The sequence below is a fragment of the Peromyscus californicus genome, unplaced genomic scaffold (genome assembly GCF_007827085.1).
Source record: "Peromyscus californicus insignis strain IS unplaced genomic scaffold, ASM782708v3 Scaffold_19__1_contigs__length_69161282, whole genome shotgun sequence".
Lineage (NCBI taxonomy): Eukaryota > Metazoa > Chordata > Mammalia > Rodentia > Cricetidae > Peromyscus > Peromyscus californicus.
Window position 1 is genome coordinate 20,588,208 of NW_026294491.1, and position 9,026 is coordinate 20,597,233.

Below are 9,026 nucleotides of genomic sequence, written 5' to 3' on the forward strand. Positions count from 1 at the left end.
AACCCACACATCCATGGTCTACACAGACAGAGTCTACACATCCAGAGCCTATATAGATGTACAACCCAACCATCTAGGACCCAGAAAGCCAGTTCACCTCAACTGATTTGATCAATTTGAAGTTTGGAGAAAATAAAAGCAAAAGAGATGACAACATGTTCACCTATGTGACAGTGCCAAATGGAGTAGACAAGAGATGAAATATGCAAATGGCTAAAGTTGTTTAACATTCATATTCCCCTGCTGGTGTATAACCAGAGCACTGGGATGGAGCAGGGAGGCATCAGAAGGCACCAGAGCAGTGTTAGACACAAAGGATGCTGGGCGACACCAGAAAGCCTACATATGGCTTCATGACAGTGTTTGCTTTTCTGTGTGGGTGAACTTTCACACACTACACATCAGCTGTATCCCTGTATCCTGTCCACAGTCTTGGCAAAGACATTCTTGCTGCCAGCTGCCTCTGGTAACCCTTTTGTATCCCCACTGACTCAAGTCTTGTACCATCAAAAGCTCATTTCTAGATGGGTAAAATGGAAACAACCATGCGTTTTTAATCTCATAGGATGATTGAAAAGCATGAAATGATATAGTTGACAAAATACCACATTTCCTGGAACTTCAAGTTTCACAAATTTATTTTTTGTAATTGTGACTATGTTGATCAATGGAGATACCAGAAAGTATGGTAATTTCTCTCCTAACATGTCTGGTTAATAGTGAAATTGGGCGTACAGTCTAGTCTGATCCTTTATGCCTTGCCAAGTCCGCTTTCTCCAGCTTTTGGGAGCTGTTTCCTGATTAAGGAATTTCCTTCCCTATTGCAGCAGGAGCTCAGCCTGCTTTTGCAGCTCAGAAGTCCTTCTCCATTATCACCCCTGTCGAGTGAGGAGCTGCTGTTTCTCCCACTAATCAGCAGAGCGATTGCCTATCGAGGTCAGTGGTATTGATGGCATCTGCTTCTACGGGGAATTGGTGGACCATCCGTCACTATTAGTGCTTCCCCCAGGGCTCCCACGATGTTACAAGGTGGCGTTACAGGTAAAAAAAAAAAAGATTCAGAGTTGCTGGACAGGCAGGGTTGGTGCAGTGTGTGAAGGTCAAAAGAGAATAGAACTGAGCTGTGAATTTTCACTGCAGCTGAGAGGCAGGCCTCTGCTAATGCAGGAAGGTCCCTAAGCAAAAGTGGTCTTTGTCCTTCATATTTATTTGGTTAAAGTTGCTTCCCTCATACATACCCTTCAAATGGCCCATCTTTGATTGGTTAAATTATATATATGTATTATGTACACAAATAATATATCACACACACACACACACGCACACACACACATGTCACGTCAGATCAGTGATCAAAAGTAAGCAAAGTCACTTATGAGTCTTTGTTGAAAACCTGCCTTAGTAATGCTCAGTCCTTGAGCACAGGACAATCCCAAGGGTCACAGGCTGTGGGTCACAATGACCTCTCTCCTCACATTGCAATTACAAGAAGTTGTTTTTGGAAATACATACACATCAAATTCCTGATCAACTTAGATAGAATAACTATTTAAACTGTGATTTTATGATAATTTGTAATTTAACTTTAAAATGTGTGGCTGTCATTGATACATTAGGACTGTCTCCGAATTAAAAGAGAGAGGAACTGTGAGCATACCAGTTCATAATTTTCCAAGATTAACTCTTTAGAAATGATTAGGGAAGGGTGGCTCCAAAACAGCAGAAACTGGCCATCCATTTAATGAAGGAAACCATGTGATTTCATAGCTTGCAAAGCACTGTGCAATAATCAAATACACATTTCTATTTTGCATTAGCACATGCAGTTAGAAATATGTATGTATATACAACTGTGAAATGTTAGGACCTGGTAAGAATTTATCCAGTTCCAGATAACTAACTGTCTGAAGTGAGTATGATCTGTCTTCCAGAAATGGCTTTGTGATAGTATGATTTATGGTTTGAAATATGTAAGCCTTCATTTTATGAATCACTGGAGGAAGAGTCCACACTCTGAGTATGATGGCAGAGGGGAGTGTGCACAGTAAATCTTAAGAACTTGCCTTTTACCCCATTTTCTGAAGGAGGGAGACAGAAGAGATCCTGGAAAACACCCATGAAATTGAGGCATACATCCTATTGGTCTACTCTTGCTTTATTTGAATTGGCCATTACTAATTATATAATAATAGGACTCAAAATGATATTATGACCTCTGTGTATATTGTCACATGAACAAATCAGAGAAGTTACATAGTTCATCGCCTCAAATATTTATTATTTCTTTGTGGTGAAAAAAATCTCTAAAATCGCCGCCTCCTCTAATCAGTTTTACTAGTAGTAACTAGTTCCCTGGATAGAACTTACCCTTCCTAGCTGAGCCTGTCCATCACTGTTGGCCTCCTCTAATTGTTGGGTCCTTTTAAACCACATTGCCCTTTCTCAAGCCTAACAAATCCTTAAGTTCTTTCTATTTGCTGTATTTCTTTGACTATTACATGTAACAAACTTGATTTGTAAAAACAACAACAACGTTTTATACTGAAGTTTCAAACAACCAGGTTAGAAGTACAAATTCTGTCAATAATGTAAATGTTTTCAAATATGTGGAGAGTTCTATCAGGAAGGCAGATTATCTCAGACAGCTGACAGATTTGTACAACTATACTGTGCTGTGGATATCACTCTGTATAAATAAAACACTAATTGGCCAGTAGCCAGACAGGAAGTATAGGTGGGACTAGCAGAGAGGAGAGAGAAAAAGGAGAGGGAGGCAGAGAGGAGGAGACACCAGCTGCCATTCAGGGAGCATCACGTAGAGGCAACAGGTAAAGCCACGGAACATGTGGCAACATACAGATTAACAGAAATGGGCTTAGTATAAGAATAAGAGCTAGAAAATGGTAGGCCTGAGCTAATAGCCAAGCAGTTTAAATAATATAAGAGTCTGTGTATTTATTTTATAAGTGGGCCCTGGGACTGGTGGGACTTGGTGGGAGCTGGAGAGAAATTCTCCAGCTACATTACTGGTTTAGCAACACAACTCTTGTGTGTCCCTATCCTTGAAAATCACTAGATTAGCTTAATGATTCGTTTCACTTAAATTATTTTCTTGCTATATTTCTTTTCCATGAAAAATATGAATTTGATCAGTCTGAGTCTGACACTAATTAATTTTACCAGAATCATTGCTAACTAAAATCATGGGTATTGATTTTATGACATATGCCAGGGAATTCATCAAAATAGAATTTGAAAGAAAAAAAATGTCTGGGTCTTTCTAATTGGTGGAAACCAGTGAGAATCAAGCCCAGGGTCACAGAAGTGAATAGAAACGATTTGTTAGTTGTGGTGATATTATATTCCCCCAAATATTGTGTACCTTAATAAACTTATCTGGAGTCAGAGAACAGAACAGCCACTAGATATAGAGGCCAGAAAATGGTGGCACACATGCCTTTAATTATAGCATTTCAGAGGCAGAGATCCACCTGGATCTCCGTGAGTTCAAGGCCACACTGGAAACAGCCAGACATGGTGACTCATGCCTTTAATCCCAAGAAGTGAACCTTTAATCCCAGGAAGTGAGCCTTTAATCCCAGGAAGTGATGACAAGAAGGATAAAGGTATTTAAGGTGTGAGGACCAGGAATTAGAGCTGGTTAAGCTTTTAGGCTTCTAGCAGCAGTTCAGCTGAGATCCATTCTGGATGAGGACTCAGAGGCTTCCAGTCTGAGGAAACAGGATCAGCTGAGGAATTGGCAAGGTGAGGTGGCTGTGGCTTGTTCTAGTTCTCTGATCTTCGAGCATTCACCCCAATACCTGGCTCCAAGGTTTGATTTTATTAATACGACCTGTTAAGATTCATGCTACTGTTAGTGTAGATGTAAGCAGGTATTCGCCCAGAAGGCCATGGGAATCAGCTTCTTAACTTCAAGTTTAAGAGCACATTAATGATTTCACACAGGTGATTAACCTCCTTAAATTTCTGTGGAAAAAAATACCCCAAGTTCCCTTTATAGGCTGGATGCTGTAGGGAAGAAAAACCCATGGTGAGAATTAGGATTTTTGCGACTGGAATATGGATTTCTCTCCTTTGATCATCTGACTTGATTTAATTCGACTAAATGTCAGCTCAGAGTATTGGAGACATGATAGAACACACAAGACTAACTTCTGTTGCACCCCAAACTTCTGTTCTAATGAATAAAACACATAATATATGGATCTGTGACTTGAAATGTGTAATGCGATTAAATACAGGAACAGACTGGCAAGGACTGAAGTGACTTAGATAAATTAGTTAGGTCTAATCCTGTGAAGAAGAGAAATCTGGGATGATTAGAGAGGAAGACAGGAGGGATAAAATGAGTGTGTTGGAAAGAAGCCCCCCAAAATGACATGGGATGAACATATTTGTCTCTGTAGATCTTATTTTCTGGTTCTATTAGGCAACACATGTCTTTTAGGAAATTATGTTTTAATTGAGACATCCCCGATGGGCATGTTGACCCAAGGTGAGTGCTTCCGAACTTGATGTCTCTAAGGATGTGAGTTCTTGGTGCAAACCAGAGAGAAGCTTAACAGAGTAGGTCAGCCTGACTTTTCAACCAGGATCCTGGTCTCACATATGGCAAATGAAACTTTCAGATATGGTGGTTGATGCTTCTGGGGTGTTGAAGCATTTAATAGCCAACTGTTCTAAGGGTCTGCTTATTTAACTCAGTCAGGCCCCAGCTGACAGTCTAGCCAAGCTACTTCTCTCCCGACCACATAGCATAAGACTCTATCATTCCCTTTTCTAAACTTCTTACAGTCAGAAAACAAGTGACAATCCTATCATCACTGAAACTGTAGACAAGGTAAAAGTAATAGCGGTAGTGGAAGACTGCACTGACCCTAGAGACACAGGCCTCCAATGCCTAATATCAATCTTCTCTATAACCCTGGGAGACAAGCTGGCCACCAGACAGGACTGGTTTTGAGGTGATGTTCCTGTGAGCAGTAGACACCAATAACATAGATATATATTCCACTAACCCTGCCTCCTTAATCTTGCTCAACAACTTCTTACTGTCTTTTAAGGATACTCTAACTATGTTCCCTGGGGACTAGGAATCTGAAAGATAAAAAAATTATGTTCTGGGGAGAAACAAAGGAAGGAAGGACTTAGTTGATGCTACACGTTGTCTCTTTGATGAGAGGCTAAATGCCCCGGAGAAGTCCTGTAATTAAGAAATCGATTTAAGTTTATTTTACCAGCCAGCCTCAAGCTTAGTCGACATGTAAACTTTTCCCCCCTTCCACGGAACATCTATCAGTATCTTGTTGAAAACACACACAGCTTGGAAACATTGCTTCAGAGAGAAGATGTAAAAGATCGCTTTACAGGAAGCTGAGAGCATAACCAAGCATGACTGACAGGGAAGAGATGGGCTTCTTGTTTAGAAGAAGGGGAAGAAGCACACTGATTGGGAAATAGTTCTTATCAAATGCTGCAAGATTACTTTCCTCAGTCAGAACCAGGCTGAGATTATGAACAAGACCCTCTTGTATGTGGACCCTGCTAAGGCCTTTTAAAAAGGTTTGCTCAGCATCTCAGAAGAACCGCCTAATCTCATTAGAACCAGGAGTGCAATTAGGTGCTTATAATCACCAGATCTTTCTTAAGTTTCCTAATCTTCAGTGCCAGAATTTGATGGTCATAGGAACAGAAACATCTCCTGGCTGCTACTGCTGTATCAGAAAATCAATTCATTCATATGGCCTGCAAGTGACTTTGGCTTTTAAAATGCTTCAGGTTTAGAATTCTAATTTGGAAACTTGGAAATCGTTATACCAGGTGGTGAGGTAGGAGATGGCTCGTCTTTAACTGCTGGGTGAACTGATTTCCATTCTTCCTTATTTGGGTTTTCTAAACTCAAATTGTGCTGTTGGGAAATAAGTACTCAAATTATATGATTCAGACTCCTACCGACTCCAGCCTCTTGCTCTTTTCTCTTGTCTCCATCACTCCTTACTTGTTGTTCTCTAAAAGTTGGCTCTAAGATGAGTCCCGTGCTTGGTGTTATCTGTGTTCCTCTGGTAGCCTCCTAGGCGCCATTGATCAGACGATGTCTGGCTCTCCACATTATTGTGTTAAGATCGATAGTCATCTTAATGGGGAGTAGATCATAGGGGCACAGCCAACACTACTTCTTACTCAGCCTCTTAGTGTTAAGATATGATTTAAGAATATTTTAATATCGGGGAGAAGAGCAGATAATGGCTGAAGAAATTGGTAAATAAAGCTAGGGTGATGGCCCACAGAGTGGGAAGGTAAAAGAATTCTCCTTATTCATTCAGATTTCAAAAGTTGATGTAGCAGGGTATAAATAGCTCCATTTTTATCTGTTGCTAAGGATCTAGAATTTTCAAAGAAAGCTATATGTTCCCACACACAAGTCTCTACAAAGTTATGACATTTCTCGAGAGATGCAAATAAAGAGAAACCTGGTACTACGGCCACATCCTGTCCCTACTCTGTTGTTTTGACATGTATCAATATGAATTTCCTAAGCTAGCATTGATGATTAGCCATTATCAGGTTGTAAGGATGTCTGTGAGAGGTAAACTGATTTTTGCTTAGCCTTTCTAGCTAGGATCATCTGGGTCTTGCTGATCACTGCATCTTTCAAAATGACATTCAGATACAGCAGGCTTCCTTTGCTTATTGTTTGTTTTACTGGTCCCTTGTTGTCTCTGTTCTCACACCCTGTGGTTTAAAGTAAGTCTCAAAGTTTGAGGCCCAAACTCAGGTCTTATTAAGAGGAGTGGCTTCTTCTTTGGACTGCTATAGCAAACGCTCAGAAGGCAATCCCTGCCACTGGCTCAACACTACATCTTTCCAGAGCCTCCATTTTTTTCCATCTTAGGGAATCAGAAGTGCATCCAAGGGAAGCCAGGTACCAAGGAACTGGAAACTGAAGGGAATTCCAGGTCACCATAAATAATCAGATAAGCATTCTTTCTGGAGCTCCTCACCATAACTTCTTACTGTTTCAAAAGCCCTGGAACCCACTGGAGGCCTGTGGGCTATTTTTGGATTCTGGGACAATGTTGTATCCAGTTGTCTTTGCTTTGAATATCTGGACACGTAATTGCTGTTGCATTATTTTATCACCCAAACCATCCTACAAACTACTCTTTAAACTCTGTATATAAAAATATTTATACTATATAAATCTATATTACATACATAATCTGTGTGTCTGTGGTTTTGTGGGTGCATATTTATGTTCCTGTTAAAGTTCAGGAGTACCCATGCATGTGAATGTCAGAAGACAACCTTGGATGTTGGTCCTCATCCTTCACTTTGTTGGAGACAGGGCTTTATCACCATAGTATATGCACAGCCAGGTGCCCATGACTTTCTGGATAGTCTCCCATCTCTGCTTCCTGTTTTACTCTAGGGGTGCTGGAATCACAGATGTGTACTACTCTGCCTTTTGCGGAGGGTTGGGGGTACAACTCAAGTATTCATGCCTACTTGTGCATTGAATGCTTTACCGACTAAACCTAGCTCTAGGTTTTAAAAACTAATGTAATTTAGGGGTTTTTTTTGGTTGTTGTTGACTTTTCCTCTATACAGGATTAGTTATAGGTAAGAAACAGATGCACAGGGTTCACTCTGCCCTTTAGTAAGGATGCTATTGAGGATGTGAGATGTTATACCACTCCACAATTTATCATGTTCCATACTGCAACATTGTTACCTGAAGTTACAAACAAGAAAAACAAACAAACAAAAAAACAACCTACCTTCCCAGTGAACCCCAGTGTATTACTTTCTGCATTCCTTCTGGAATGTGGGGTCCAACAGTGGGATGCTTTCTATCTTATAGATACTTGAAGTTGTATAACTTAGAATGACATTTCCTCGTTTAGAATTTATTATTGAAAAAAATCAGAGTCGAACTTAGACTTTCAAAAAATGCTTGGTTTTGGGATATGCATTTTAAAACTAAATCTATTCCTAATTCAGTGTTTTTTTTTTTAATTTCAGAGACTATACTATAACATCTTTCCCTTTAATTTCTTCCCCCCAAACCCTCCATATATCTCTACTTGCTCTCTTTCAAATTCATGGCCTCATTTTCCATCAATTGTTATTACAAGTGCACACACACACACACACACACACACACACACACACACACACACACACGTATATATGCCAGTGTTAAACATTACCTCTGTTTTGCCCTTTAAATTTTTTCTTTGTTATTTTTCTCAATTCAAGTGTCTTAAAGTATTTTCAGAAATAATTAACATGGTAAATAAGTAAATAAAACAGAGAAAATCTTCATTCCAGTTCCTCTCTACCTCAGCATGAGTTGCATTGAAGAACGTATCTTTTGTTTGGTTGTGTGCTTCTCTTTTTATCCACCACCACTTTGTCTTGGTTCCTTGGGGACCCAGCCTTTCATCTTCTCCTATTTATCGCTTTTGATGTTCCATCATTATTATTATTGATTTGAGAGTGCACTACTGATAAGAACATAGTCTACACTTTTATATTAAAAAGCAACTTCTGTTCAAAAGAATATGGATGAACGTAAGTTACAAGTAAAATAACAGCACAGCATTGTTACATCCAGAGATAGAATTCACTGAGTCCCAAGACTTCTTCCTCCACAAATCAAGATGAAACAGACTATTTTGAAACTGGATGCTGATGCTCCTCTTATTATTAAGTGACAGCAATCTTCATTCACTTTATTAGCTCTGTTTCAGAGTGTCCTTTGAGGTGCTGACTGTAGGTTTATAACATTGAACTTTGAGTGCCGCTCTACCAAGCAATTCATTGTGGTCTGTCATGGTACAACTCTTTACCTGAAGTCACAAAACAACAAAAACTCAAATCTTGAAACTTCACATTTTATTGACTTTAATGCCACAAAATTATCCCTGGGCTTTGGACTGGCAATAGCCAATAGGCAGCAAGGTGATAGGAGGAGTGGTGTTAGCTAGGGAGCACTCAGACAC

At 39.8% G+C, this 9,026-nt stretch overlaps 1 long non-coding RNA gene across 2 annotated transcripts in view; it reads left to right on the forward strand.

The window, feature by feature from the left end:
• Positions 1-7,139, forward strand: part of LOC128114647 (uncharacterized) — a 49,088-nt gene extending 41,949 nt beyond the window's left edge. For both annotated transcript variants that reach the window (XR_008219851.1, XR_008219852.1), the window contains one exon: positions 828-7,139. This is a non-coding gene — a long non-coding RNA (uncharacterized LOC128114647). The remainder of the gene's footprint in view (positions 1-827) is intronic.
• Positions 7,140-9,026: the final 1,887 nt, after the last annotated feature.